We start from the raw sequence: 13,095 nt of genomic DNA on the forward strand, positions 1-13,095 counted from the left end.
ACAAATGTATGACTTTTGGAAGTGCAATTTGATTACCATATGCAGTTTTAATAACGTTGAATTAGGTAACCTTCTATGTCATTTTTACTCTTCAAAGTGTACACTTGCAGATGTTGATTATAATGAATTTACTGTTAGGCCCATAAATAATAATAGGGATAAACAATATTTAGAAAGTATATAATTTTTTTACATATGACTAATTAAAAATTAACCACAAAACATGCTAAATGGGGGATATCTATATCTAGCATAAAAAAAAGAAAAGAAAAAGAAATGGCCAGAACGTCGTCTCTCAGTTGCTGAATGTTGCGCAACAATGTTGCTACAGCCCTGGCGCGTCTTACAATTCTATGTTGTTACAATGTTGCGAGCACGTAGACAGCGACATTGCCATAGCAGAAATGCAACGTGCCACAGACGTTGCCACAACGCAAATGTGTTTGCTGGGTATGCGGTGCGTATTTTTTTCCGCACCCATGTTAACAGGTTCCCAGATAGCAACATTGTTTCGGCCCAGATCCGGCCCACATATGGCACTTGTGGAATGTGGATCTGGCCCACATGCAGTGTGGAATGACGGCCCTTGGGTGGCCCACTCCTGTTTGCCAGATCTGGGCCACAAGCAGGCCATAGCAATGCCACATGTCAGCCAAGAGCAAAGAAATAAACCAGAACTGGACCTTATCTGAGCCACAAAGTCTGTGTATATTAAATATGGAGTCATTTCAGCCTTAATAAGCCTGTTAACAAGCAGAATCACTGAAGGAAAGAAGAGAACAGAAAAAGAGACGAGCAGAAACACAAGAACTACAACTGACTTTAGACACAGCCTTAGATGAAATCAACTGAAGAGAAAGACATTAAATCTGTGAAGATCTCAGCAGAGGAGGATTAAACAACTCCACAAACAGCATTACCAGCTTCACTTATTACTAACCAGACTGACTTTATTTCTGTCAGACGTCTACAAAAGTTGTTTTGAGAATTAACAGAGGTTTAACTCTAAAACTACAACTACAACATAGAATTGGCGACATAATGAACAACACTTGTCTCATTCATGGAGGTGGAAAAACAAGTCCTTTGTGACATGCAAGATTTATTGTATTAAAATTTAAATGCAAAAGAAAAGGCATGAGTCGGATGTTTTTGTCAATTTTAAGTTTTAATTAAAAATGTTTGCGATTTTAATATAAGTAGGCTACATGGTTAAAACACTTGCTTGAGCAACTTAATATACATCTACAGTATATAGAAGTAGCATTGAATAATACGTTGTTTAAATTGTTTAAACGTCTATCAAAGAGTGTATATGTGTACAAAGAGAATCACAATGCTGACAAAACTTTTTTCAAATAAAAGTTGCTGATAACTTCTGGATTTGAAATACAAATACCCAGCAAACACAGAACGTTGGCACAACGTAGCCAACCTTCTAACAACGTTTTAACAACATGGCCAAAAGGTTGCTATAACTATGTTGTGTAGTGAAGGTTGTTACAGCGTTGTCACAATGTTGACATTAAACCACCGTTCAGGGCCATTGCTTAAAGTTGTTCCAACGGTGTCTTGACAACCACTGGACTACATATGTACTCGTCACTGCCCTGAAGCGCGAAAATCAGCCTTTTAAATTTCAACCACCTGTTGGGCTCATTGTGTTGTCTCGTTCGTCATCGAGCAAGGATACGTGAGTATTGCGTTTAATTTAGCCTACCTCAGCTATCAAACACAACCTACAACTTTAATTTCTAATGTGATTAATGTAGCCTTGCTTGCACTGTTTAGTTTTTCATTTGATTTTTCCGCTATTTAGTCTCATTCATTTCTTTGCTCTGGATTTGTAGATTTTTCCCTGGTTACCGACCTTTATCGTCCGGCTTTCGTCTACTGTCTGCCATACAGACCCGGTTTTGTTCATTAAATGTTCTGATCTGCCTTTTTATGTTTTATTTATTATACTTAAAATAAATTTGTATATTCGTTTATTTCTTCTTTTTTTCCACAAATGTATTACTTTTGGAAGTGCAATTTGATTCTATTATGCAGTTTTAATAAAGTTGAATTAACGAAACCTTCTGACATTTTTACTCTTCAAAGTGTACACTTGCAGGTGTTGATAGCCCCAATTAAATAATAATATAGATAAACAATAAACGATGAAAAGTATTAGCAGCATATACAAATATTGACAGAACGTCGTCTCTCAGTTGCTGAATGTCGCGCAACAACGTTGCTACAGCCCTGTCTCGTCTTACAATTCTACGTTGTTACAATGTTGCGAGCACGTAGACAGCGACGTTGCCACAGAAGAAATGCAACGTGCCACAGACGTTGCCACAACGCAAATGTGTTTGCTGGGGAGTGAGTAAATGTGTTTGTGGTACAGCCGTGGATCAGTTACTGCAAACGCAGCATATGTGAAAGCACTACGCACTGCAAACGGAGTATGTGTGAAACGGGCGTAAGGGTGGATTTCCTGCAGGATGACTAAAGAAAAGTTGTCAGCAAGATGATAGAAAACTGTACATTTCTTGTCTATTCCACCCACTGCTACTTATACCATAGACGGAAATAAGCGCAGTTACAATAGCTTAATATGTGGAAGAGCGTTGCTATTTTGAGTGATGATATTGTATTGCAATAGATAGCACTATACTATATATCAAGTCAATACCAAATCAAAACTATTTAGCACATTATTTGTAATTGAAAAGGTTTAATGACAAAATATGGTTATAGTTATACTTAAAATAGTTACAAAATGATGATGATAACTTATGCCATTAATCTTACCCAGCATGTAAATGTTTCCTGAGAGAGAGAGAGATTTTGATTTTTAAAACAAAACTTTATTTACAATTAACCATCACACATTATTCTATAAATTCACATCATCATTTGTTAGAGAAAAAACATTCATTTAAAAACAAAAAATAACTCATCATCATCAATTTTACACAGACCTTCCCAACTACACCATTTCATTTTAAAAGTACAAAGATCACACATAGCTTTGTAAAATCTGAAATCAATGAAAATTATTGCTTTAAGTAACGATTTAAAAACAAAAATAACATCATCATTGCTTTTTTGCTCTATTTTGTTTTTCCTACTCATGTATATTTCCAACTTCGCTTGGCCCAAAATAAAATTCAACAATTGAAAAACAACTCGCTTTTTTAAATTTTTTTTATCATATTTAAAACCAAAAATAAAAGTCTCAGGATAAAAACACTCTTTAAACTTATTACACAGTCTTTCTACCATTTCAAACAAAGGTCCAAGTCTGATACATTGCATGAAAGCATGAAACACAGTCTCTTTTTTTAAACAAAAAGGACAACCTGAGTTATTCTTTGGATCTAAAACTGAAATAAAAGAATTCACTGCAACAGCTCCATGCAAGATTCTCCACTGCAAATCTCCTGTTCTTTTTGATAATGGTGGCTTGTACAACACTCTCCATTCAGGTCTTACCTCATCACCCAACTTTAACAGCACGCCAAGGGGTATCAACTCTATTATTCAACTTTTTTTTGTTTAGAACAAGCACACACATTTTATACAGCTCTTTTCCAACACATGAAAAAAAATCAACAGATGAAAACTTCCTTTGTTGAATAAAACATCCCGAACACTCTTCAATTTTTTGTTGATTTAACAAACATGGAAACAAATCTTCACTGTCAGGAATATTAGTCCCTAAAGAGAATTCCTCCAACATCAATTTTTCTTCATCCGTAAACACTTCTTTTAAGTTATTCAGATAACGAGAAACTGAACGAACAGATCGAATTCCAAGCTTTTCAGTAAAAGTTTCTACATTCTGAAAAACAGGCCCAGTTAAACACAATAAAAGATTTAAAACATAAATTCCTGAGTCTTGTAAACTCCTACTAAATCCTGGTAGGAAATTTTATGCAGAAACATCTAGTCTTGCATTAAGTATCAAGGGTTCATTCAATAGTCAAAAAATTTAGTGAAAATTTTCAGTCCTTTGAATGTGAAAAAGATTCCAGATCTTAAAAAGATGTTGATAAAAAAACGGCAATTTCGAGAGATCCAAACACTGAGGGTCCATTAGGAAAAGAGATTTGTCCATTCTGAAGTTTCCAACAGTCTTAAGTAAGGCACAACTGATTGCCCTCCAGCTCACATTCATCGGTCCATCAAGAAGTCTTTGTAAAAAATGCAGTCGGAAAGCTGCAATCCTGCTCTGTAAGTGAATCAAACCCTGGCCTCCTCCTTCCTTAGGTAGAAATAAAATACTCTGTGGAATCCAGTGAAGTTTGTCCCAAAAAAAAATCAACAAAAGCCGCTTGAATTTCGGCTATTAGTTTCACAGGAGGATCAATGCAAACCAGTCTGTGCCATAAAAAAGAAGCAACCACATTATTTACAATAAGCGTTCTACCCCTATAGGACATGTTGGGTAGAAGCCACTTCCATTTATCTTAACGTCCTTTAACTTTTTGTAATACACCATCCCAATTCTTTTGTAACAAATTATCATCTCCCCCCCAAAAAACCTAAATATTTCAAACCCCACCTATTCCAACACAAACCTTCAGGAAGACTTGGTTTCCCTTCCTTCCAATCTCCTAATAAAAACGCTTCACTTTTTTTCCAATTGACTTTTGCTGATGACCATTTTCCAAAGTCCTCTATCAGTCTAGAACATGTATATCAACATGTATATCACTTTGTTTGTTAATTACTATTATGAGATCATCAGCATAAGCTGATAAACAAAAATCAATTTCACATAAAGGTATCTTGAAACCATCTAAATTCTTCCTGATTTTTTGTAGAAGGGGTTCAATGACAAGAGAATACAACATTCCAGATAACGAACATCCTTGTCTAATACCTCTTTTGACCTTGAACAGAGCACATAAGCCACCATTAATCTTAATTATACTCTCTATGTCACTATAAAGAATTTTAATCATGTTTAGAAAATTCTCATTAAAACCAAAAGCTTCTAAAATATTCCATAAAAACTCATGCTCAACCCGATCAAAAGCTTTCTCTTGGTCAAGAGACAACAAACCACAATTGATATTAAATAATTTGGAAACCTGTATAACATCTCTAATTAAAGAAATATTGTCAAATATTGACCTACCAGCTATACAGTACGATTGATCTGAATGGATCACCTGTCCCATTACCTTAGTCATTCTCTTAGCCAAAGTTTTAGAAAGTAATTTATAATCACTACACAGAAGTGATACCGGCCTCTAGTTCTTGATCTCCGAAAGATCCCCCTTTTTCGGAAGGAGAGTAACTACTGCCCTTCGGCAACTCAACGGCAGCCCACCCTTCAGCAAACTGTCGTTGAATACCTCCAGCAGATCAACACTTAACTCCGACCAGAAAGCCTTCAGAAAGTCCAGGAAGCCCATCTATCCCTGGAGCTTTCCCAGACTCCATATCATGGAGTGCCTTATACAGCTCTCCCAGGGTTAGGCTACATTCCAGTTCTTCACTGGACTCCTCTGAGATCTTTGGTAAATCCTCTAGAAAAAGAGATTTTCCTTTATTTTCCGGCTTAAGTTCACTTTTGTACAGGGATTGATTAAAACGAATTGCTACAACACGAATCTGTCTGGGATTATATAACAAATTGCCATCCTCAGAACGTAGGGCATGAATTAAACGTTTCTGCCCATTTTTCTTCTCATGACCAAAAAAATACTTGGAAGGGGCATCCATCTGATCAATGTTTAAAAAATTAGCACGAACTAAAGCACCTTGTGCCTTAAACTCCAACAGCTCTTTAAGTTCAGCTTTTTTCCTAAAACAAGTTTCCAAAATATTACTATCACCCGAGGTTTGATACAACTTTTGTAGATCTATTAATTGTTTTGCACGAAATTTTTATTTATTTATTTATTTGTTTGTTTATTTAACAGGGACAGTGCACGACACTCAGAATTGAGCCATACCAGAATTAGCTACAAGCTAAATTTAATCTGTAGACCCTGGGTGGGAAGAGGTAACATACAATTAACAATCCAACAAACACATATAAATATACCATAAAACGTCATCACGCAAGTAGCCTTTCAGACAACAAAGTTTCACATTCTTAAAAACACAATAAAACAAAACAACAGAACAAAATAAAGTGCAATATTAATAGACACAACAATACAATGTTAGGATACGACAAAAAAAATTAGTTTTTTGAGTTTATGATTAATGGGTACATGATTGTATAGATTTTAACCATAATTTTTTTTTATATTTAAAACAAGTAAATGTACTGATATCTCTAATCTCATTTGGGACTGAGTTCCAGTACTTAGAGGCTCTGATAGAGAAGGCTGATCTGTCAAACTCAGTACGTCTGCGCTGTACGGCACAGTGACCTCTACTGTCGCCCTGGTTGTTCTCTGACTATCTGAGAGCAATAATATGAACTCCTCTAATGGGGGCGCAGCCAGATTATTAATTACTCTGTACACTAAACAAACATTGGCAAAGCGCATAAAATTTTCAAAAGTCAAGAGTTTGTGCTTTTGAATGATATTGCAGTAGTGATAACCTGATGTTTTTTTATCTAATACTTTGAGAGTTTGTTTATATAGCGTTTGTAGTGGAGCAAGTATTGTTTTTCCAGTTTGTGACCAACTTGTGATGCAGTAAAATGTAAAATGTGAGAAAATCATATACAATTTGGCAGCATCTAGAGGTAACTGATTACGAATGTGTCTAAAATTTCTTAAATTAAATTTAACAGTATTACAAACCTGCTTTATATGTTTCTTAAAAGACAACTGTGAATCAAGAGTAACTCCCAGATATTTAAAGTGTGACACAATCTGGATTTTTTCCCCATTTACAACGACATCATTTTTCCTTATATAAAAATACATACACGCAGTTCCCTTTCAAGGGAACTTCGAGCTGCGTCGAGACGCGGTGGGAACGCCCTGCGTGATTGCGTCGTGAAGCACGTGTATAATCAGTCCAATGGAAAGACGAGACGTCATAGGCGGGTGACGTCATCGACCAGGAAACTATAAGGCAGCCCCGCTGACACAGATCGCGTTAGCTTCTGTGCCTTCAGCAAGCGATCTGTGTATTCTGTCCTTGTCCCACGGCGTCGACGCGCATCTTGGGATCGCAAATGGTTCTAACAAACACCTGTTCGATCCACGTGCCTTATCTCGGGGAGAAGCACGCTCTGCGGTTTCTCCTCCCCGGGATGAGGCACTCATGCTGCGATTTCCAGTTCCGAGGAATTGGTATCGTTATAGTGTTTTTGTTTAAAAAATAAATAAAAGAAAAAATATCAAAATAAGGCAGATGTTTATGAGTTTTCAATAAATAAATAAGTCAGCTCATAACTCTGTTGAATAAAGAGGAGCTTATAAAAGGAGGTTTTTTATAGTGCTGTTGCTAAGTTAAATATTACTGGCCAGCCGAACATATATGAGAGTGAAAATATAAGGAAAACTCTATATCTCAGCCTCCTCGTCGGGGAGTGCTGTTTTTTCCCTATCTCCACACTGAGGTGTCGAGATCGTGTAATAAACCGGTTTCTGTTTATATGTTTTATCCCTAAACTTTTACTATAGTAATGTTATGGGTATTAAGTATCATGGTATGACAGTGCCTCGGGTTAAAGAGACGCTTGCGAGCTATCTCTCTCCCTTGTTGGCGTCATCATAACCCCGACGTTACCCACCAGCCACTATAAATAATAGATAAATATTATTAGGCAGCGCTGGTAGGTAAAGTATATAAGCATGGATGAATGTGAGGATGTAACAGCACTGACGCTATTCGAGAATTGCGTCGCGCAACAGATAAACTATACCGGGGAGGGACGGTTTCGAGAAATCGTTTCTCCTCGGCGTCCTCTGGGTGGCGACTCTCTGAGGAGGGTCGCAGCGCTGCCAGTTCGGTTGTTTCCTGCTGGTGGCCACGGAGTGATATATTTATATATATATATATTAGGGCTGGGAATCGATTAAAAAAAATTAACTAATTAATTGCACAATTTGCTGTAATTAATTGCAATTAATTGCATTTCCTCCAAGCTTGTAATCATCAATAATTAAACTTAGAATCACCGGAAAAAAAGCAACAGAAAATAGCCCTATATTAAAATAATATTAAACATCAATATATCAATGTATTATTCTTTTTCAATAATCAATCAACATAATCAATTTAAGATTTTTTTTTTCAATTTTTTCTTTTACTAATTATAAAAATAAACTATAGTCCTAAAAAAGCTATTATTACCAGAGAGCATGTGATCAGAGCAGGTAATTTTAAAGGAATAGTTCACCCAAAAATAAAAATTCCTCAAGAATTTTCAAGTTGTTCCAAACCTGTATGACTTTCTTTATTCTGCTGAACACAAAAGAAGATATTTTGAAGAAAGTCGGTAACCAAACGACTGATGGAGCCCATTGACTTCCATAGTAGGAAAAAAAAAATCTTCTTTTGTGTTTAGCAGAAGAAAGGAAATCATACAGGTTTGGAACAACTTGAGCGAGAGTAAATGACAGAATTTTCATTTTTGGGTGAACTATCCCTTTAACATTGTTGCCCAGCAATACTATACCAGCTCAGCAAACAGAAGTCTACAGAGAAAGTTCACCTTATTTGAGCGGACTTTGCTTTTCCAGTGCGTGATCGGTACATGATTGGAGCGCTTGGTCCGTGAACGACAGAGCAGAACATGCAGCGCAAACACGGAGTCGAACATTGAGCAGAGAGCGCAGCGCGCCGACACCTATGGCCGACACACACACACACACGCACGCGCACACGCACACACACACATACACACACACACACACACACACACACACACACACACACGGAACGGAGAGTGCGGCCGCGCACACGGAGGGGAAAAGACCCGCTCTCATGAAAGCTGCGCGAGAATGAAACCCGATCCCCATATTTTCGGCATTTCAATAGCAGCCGCAACAGGAAATCATTAAAACGAGGCAAAAAAAAAGTGCTGCGTTAAATGCGTTATTTTTTTTTAACGCGTTAAACATCTCACATTAATCGCAAAGATTAACGCGTTAATTCCCCCAGCCCTAATATATATATATATATATATATAGATAGTTTTTCTGATGTAAAGAAAAATTAAGATAAAATATGTCTTTTCTTCTGGACGCTCCGCTTTCAAAAAAACGAAGAAATAAACTCTTCAGCGGCGTTCCAAAGGTTTTCTTCCTCACCGATCTAACGTTCCTGAGACTGCTGGGCGGGAGCAGTCTCAGCATACTTAAGCTCCTCGCAGCATAGAGTGCGGCAAAACAAGGATTCGCCATTCGGGCTCATCCACAATCGATGGGGACCTGGGTGGCGGTCACAGTCTAGCCAGTTAGAGATATGCAAGATCTGAGGACTGTTTTATCTCTAAAATAGTTAAGAATGGAAGAAGCCCTGACGCCGAGGCTGCAGGCTTCTGAGGGTGGTCCCCTCCGGGGTAGGGACGGTTTTGAGAAATCGTTTCTCCTCGGCGCCCTCTGGGGTGCGACTCTCTGAGGAGGGTCGCAACGCTGGCTGTTCGGTTTTCCTGCCGGTTTGCCGTTCCAGGACACCGAGGTGTCAGCGTCCCCAAACGATCCTCTGAGGAGGGACGTAGAGCAGTCAGTTCGGTTTCCCTGTCGGTTCGCCGTTTCAGGGCGCTGAGGTGCCTGCTTTTTCCAACGATCCTCCGAGGAGGGTCGTAGGAACAACGCTAGTTAGAGGTAGGCAAGATCTGAGGACTGTCGTTATCTCTAATAAAACTTAGACAAGAAGTCCTGACGCTGAGGCTATCAGGCTTCTGAAGGTTCCTCCGGGGCAGGGACGGTTTTGAGAAATCGTTTCTCCTCGGCACCCTCTGGGGTGCGACTCTCTGAGGAGGGTCGCAGCGCTGCCAGTTCGGTTGTTCCCTGCCGGTTCTCCGTTCAGGGCACCGAGGTGTCAGCGTCCCCATACGATCCTCCGAGGAGGGGCGTAGAATGGTCAGTTCGGTTGTTCCCTGCCGGTTCGCCGCTTCAGGGCACCAAAGTGACTGTTCAACCAAATCCAGAGGCCAGTCTCGAGAGACTGGTTCCCCTAGTAGAATTTCTGGCAGCGTGGAAACTACTGCCACATATTTCTCAGTGGGTCCTGCACACTACAGAAAAGGATTTTAGAATTCAGTTCGGTTCTCGTCCGCCCAGATTTCTAGAGGTCCTCCCCACAGTGGTGGACCCCGAGCAGGCTCTGGTTATGGAGCAGGAAGTACTGACACTTCTGCAAAAGGAGCTATAGAAGGGGTTTCTCCTCCCAGCAGACAGTCAGGGTTTTACAGCCGTTACTTCATTGTTCCGAAAGAGGATGAGGGGTTGCGTCCTATTCTAGACCTGCGTCAATTAAACAGCAGGTTTCAGAATCTCAAGTTCAAAGTATGCTTACGCTAAAATGATTGTGTCACAGATTCAGTCCGAGGACTGGTTTGTCACAATAGACTTGAAGGACGCTTACTTATCTATCCATCCTCATCACAGGAGGTTCCTGAGGTTTGGTTTCGGGGGCGAAGCATACCAGTATTGGGTTCTTCCCTTCGGCCTAGGTTTATCACCCCGCATCTTTACAAAATGCGTGGATGCAGCTCTGGCTCCTCTGAGACTCCAGGGCATTCGCGTATTATACTTTATCGACGATTGGTTGATTTTAGCTCAGTCCGAGCAGTTGGCAGTTCGGCATCGAGATGTCGTTCTGTCTCACATAAAGAGGTTGGGGTTGTGGCTCAACGCCAAGAAGAGTGTGCTCCTCCCAGCTCAGAGGACCACTTTTCTGGGTGTTTTATGGGATTCGACAATAATGCAAGCACGTCTGTCTCCTGCACGTATTTCTGCGATTCTCACAGCCGTAAAGGGGGTAAAACTAGGCCAGTCACTCACTGTGAAACAGTTTCAGAGACTGTTGGGGCTCATGGCAGCTGCGTCCAACGAAATCACTTTTGGCCTTTTGTACATGAGACCTTTGCAGTGGTGGCTCAGGATCAAGGGGTTTTCTCCGAGGGGAAATCCATTTCGCACGATCAAGGTCACGCGGCGATGCCTTCGTGCCTTGGTCATGTGGAAGAAACCTTGGTTTCTCGCCCAGGGCCCAGTGTTGGGGGCTTCTTGTCGACGCGTAACGCTTTCGACGGATGCTTCCCTCACGGGATGGGGGGCGGTCATGAGTGGCCGCTCGGCGAAAGGTCTTTTGCAGGACCATCAACGTTCTTGGCACATAAATCGGCTAGAAATGATGGCGGTATTTCGAGCTCTCAAATACTTCCTGCCAGACCTGAGAGGTCACCATGTGCTTGTCCTTCCGGACAACACACTGATGGTCTCGTATATCAGAGCAGATATCCTGTTGAGGCAGGGGCTGAGGCCCGGGGAATGGAGACTTCACCCCAAGGTGGTGGAGCTCCTTTGGGAGAACTTCGGTCAAAACTCAAGTCTACCTTTCGCATCGTTTATACAACGCATTGCCCTATGTGGTTCTCCCTGACACATCCAGCTCTGCTTGAACTGGATGCAACGTATTAGGTGTGGTTGAGGCTACACCTGTACGCATTTCCCGATATCTTTGCTCCCGGGAGTTACTATCATCCGGAGTTATGGATACTATGGGCTCGGCCTCTGAGGGGGCCCAGCTCATAGATTCAGGTCTCTCGACTGAGGTCGTGGAGACCATACTCCAGTCTAGAGCTCCCTCCACGAGAAGACTGAATATCTGAATCTTGCTATCTGCCCTATGGTACAGTACTTGATTTCTGCAATGAATGTTTCTTTGCTGGGTTATCTCTGAGGAGAGATTCTTATTTCGTCTTCTCCGTGGTACATGAGGCTGAGGCCTGCACATACTTGGATTTGCACCTGGTATGGTGATAGTCTTTCTTCACCCCTTGCCGGGTTGTATTCCTAGGTCCCTACTAAATTTGCGGGTCATTTGTGCTGCAGGCCTTCTGTCCTCCACCTCCAGATCAGGAAAAACTTAATCTGTTATGCCCTGTCTGGGCTTTGGATGCTTATGTCCACAGAGCTGCCCTGTGGCGTATATATAAGAGCAGTTATTTGTCTGCTTCGGGTTACCTAAGATAGGTTGCCCTGCATCTAAACAGATAATGAGCAAGTAAGTAGTTGAGGCTATCTCACTTGCTTATGAAGTGGCCGGACAGCCTTCACCTTTGGCTGTCCCGGCCCATTCTACCAGGAGTATGGCTGCCTCTAAGGCTTTATTATCAGGAGTTTCACTCTATGACATCTGTAATGCGGCAGGCAGGTCCTCACCGCATGCATTTGTTAGATTTTATGACTTGGACCTAGGCTCCACTCCAGGGTCTAGGGTGCTTGTTTCCTAGTATGCGCATGGTCTTCATACAGAACAGGCATTTGTCATATGGCGTCGTGGGTATAGGGTTCCCACCGCGTCTCGACGCAGCTCGAGGTTCCCTTGAAAGGGAACGTCTCAGGTTACGTATGTAACCCTGGTTCCCTGAGAGGGAACGAGACGCTGCGTCGCCTTGCCATACTCCCTGCATGCCTGTGATCGACTTGCTTCGGCTTTTCAGAAGCTAACGCGATCTGTGTCAGCGGGGCTGCCTTATAGTTTCCTGGTCGATGACGTCACCCGCCTATGACGTCTCGTCTTTCCATTGGACTGATTATACACGTGCTTCACGACGCAATCACGCAGGGCGTTCCCACCGCGTCTCGACGGAGCGTCTCGTTCCCTCTCAGGGAACCAGGGTTACATACGTAACCTGAGACGTTTTACTGACGTTTAGTGTCATGCAAGACTCAGAGAGCCAGGTGGCAATTTTTGCCATTGCTGCTGTTAATTTGGTTGCCACTTCATATCTGTCTCTTCCATGTGCCAGAATGACCGTGTCATCTGCATACATTTGGGTGTCAACTTGAGGACATGCTAGTGGTAGGTCGTTAACATATAGGGCCCTATTTTAACGATCTGAAACGCAAGTGTCAAAGCGCAAAGCGCAAGTAACTTTGTGGGCGGGTCTTGGCGCTGTTGCTATTTTCTCGGCGGGATAAATGACTCTTGCGCCAGGCGCAAATC

The 13,095-nt window shown here is 41.2% G+C and overlaps 2 protein-coding genes across 3 annotated transcripts in view; one reads left to right on the plus strand and one right to left on the minus strand.

The window, feature by feature from the left end:
* LOC309501356 (uncharacterized protein) overlaps window positions 1-13,095 on the minus strand; it is a 193,756-nt gene that overhangs the window by 69,406 nt on the left and 111,255 nt on the right. The gene's annotated exons all lie outside the window — the stretch shown is intronic.
* LOC309501195 (uncharacterized protein) overlaps window positions 1-13,095 on the plus strand; it is a 70,642-nt gene that overhangs the window by 969 nt on the left and 56,578 nt on the right. The gene's annotated exons all lie outside the window — the stretch shown is intronic.

Source organism: Leuciscus leuciscus, assembly GCF_965113295.1.
Source record: "Leuciscus leuciscus genome assembly, chromosome: 1".
NCBI lineage: Eukaryota > Metazoa > Chordata > Actinopteri > Cypriniformes > Leuciscidae > Leuciscus > Leuciscus leuciscus.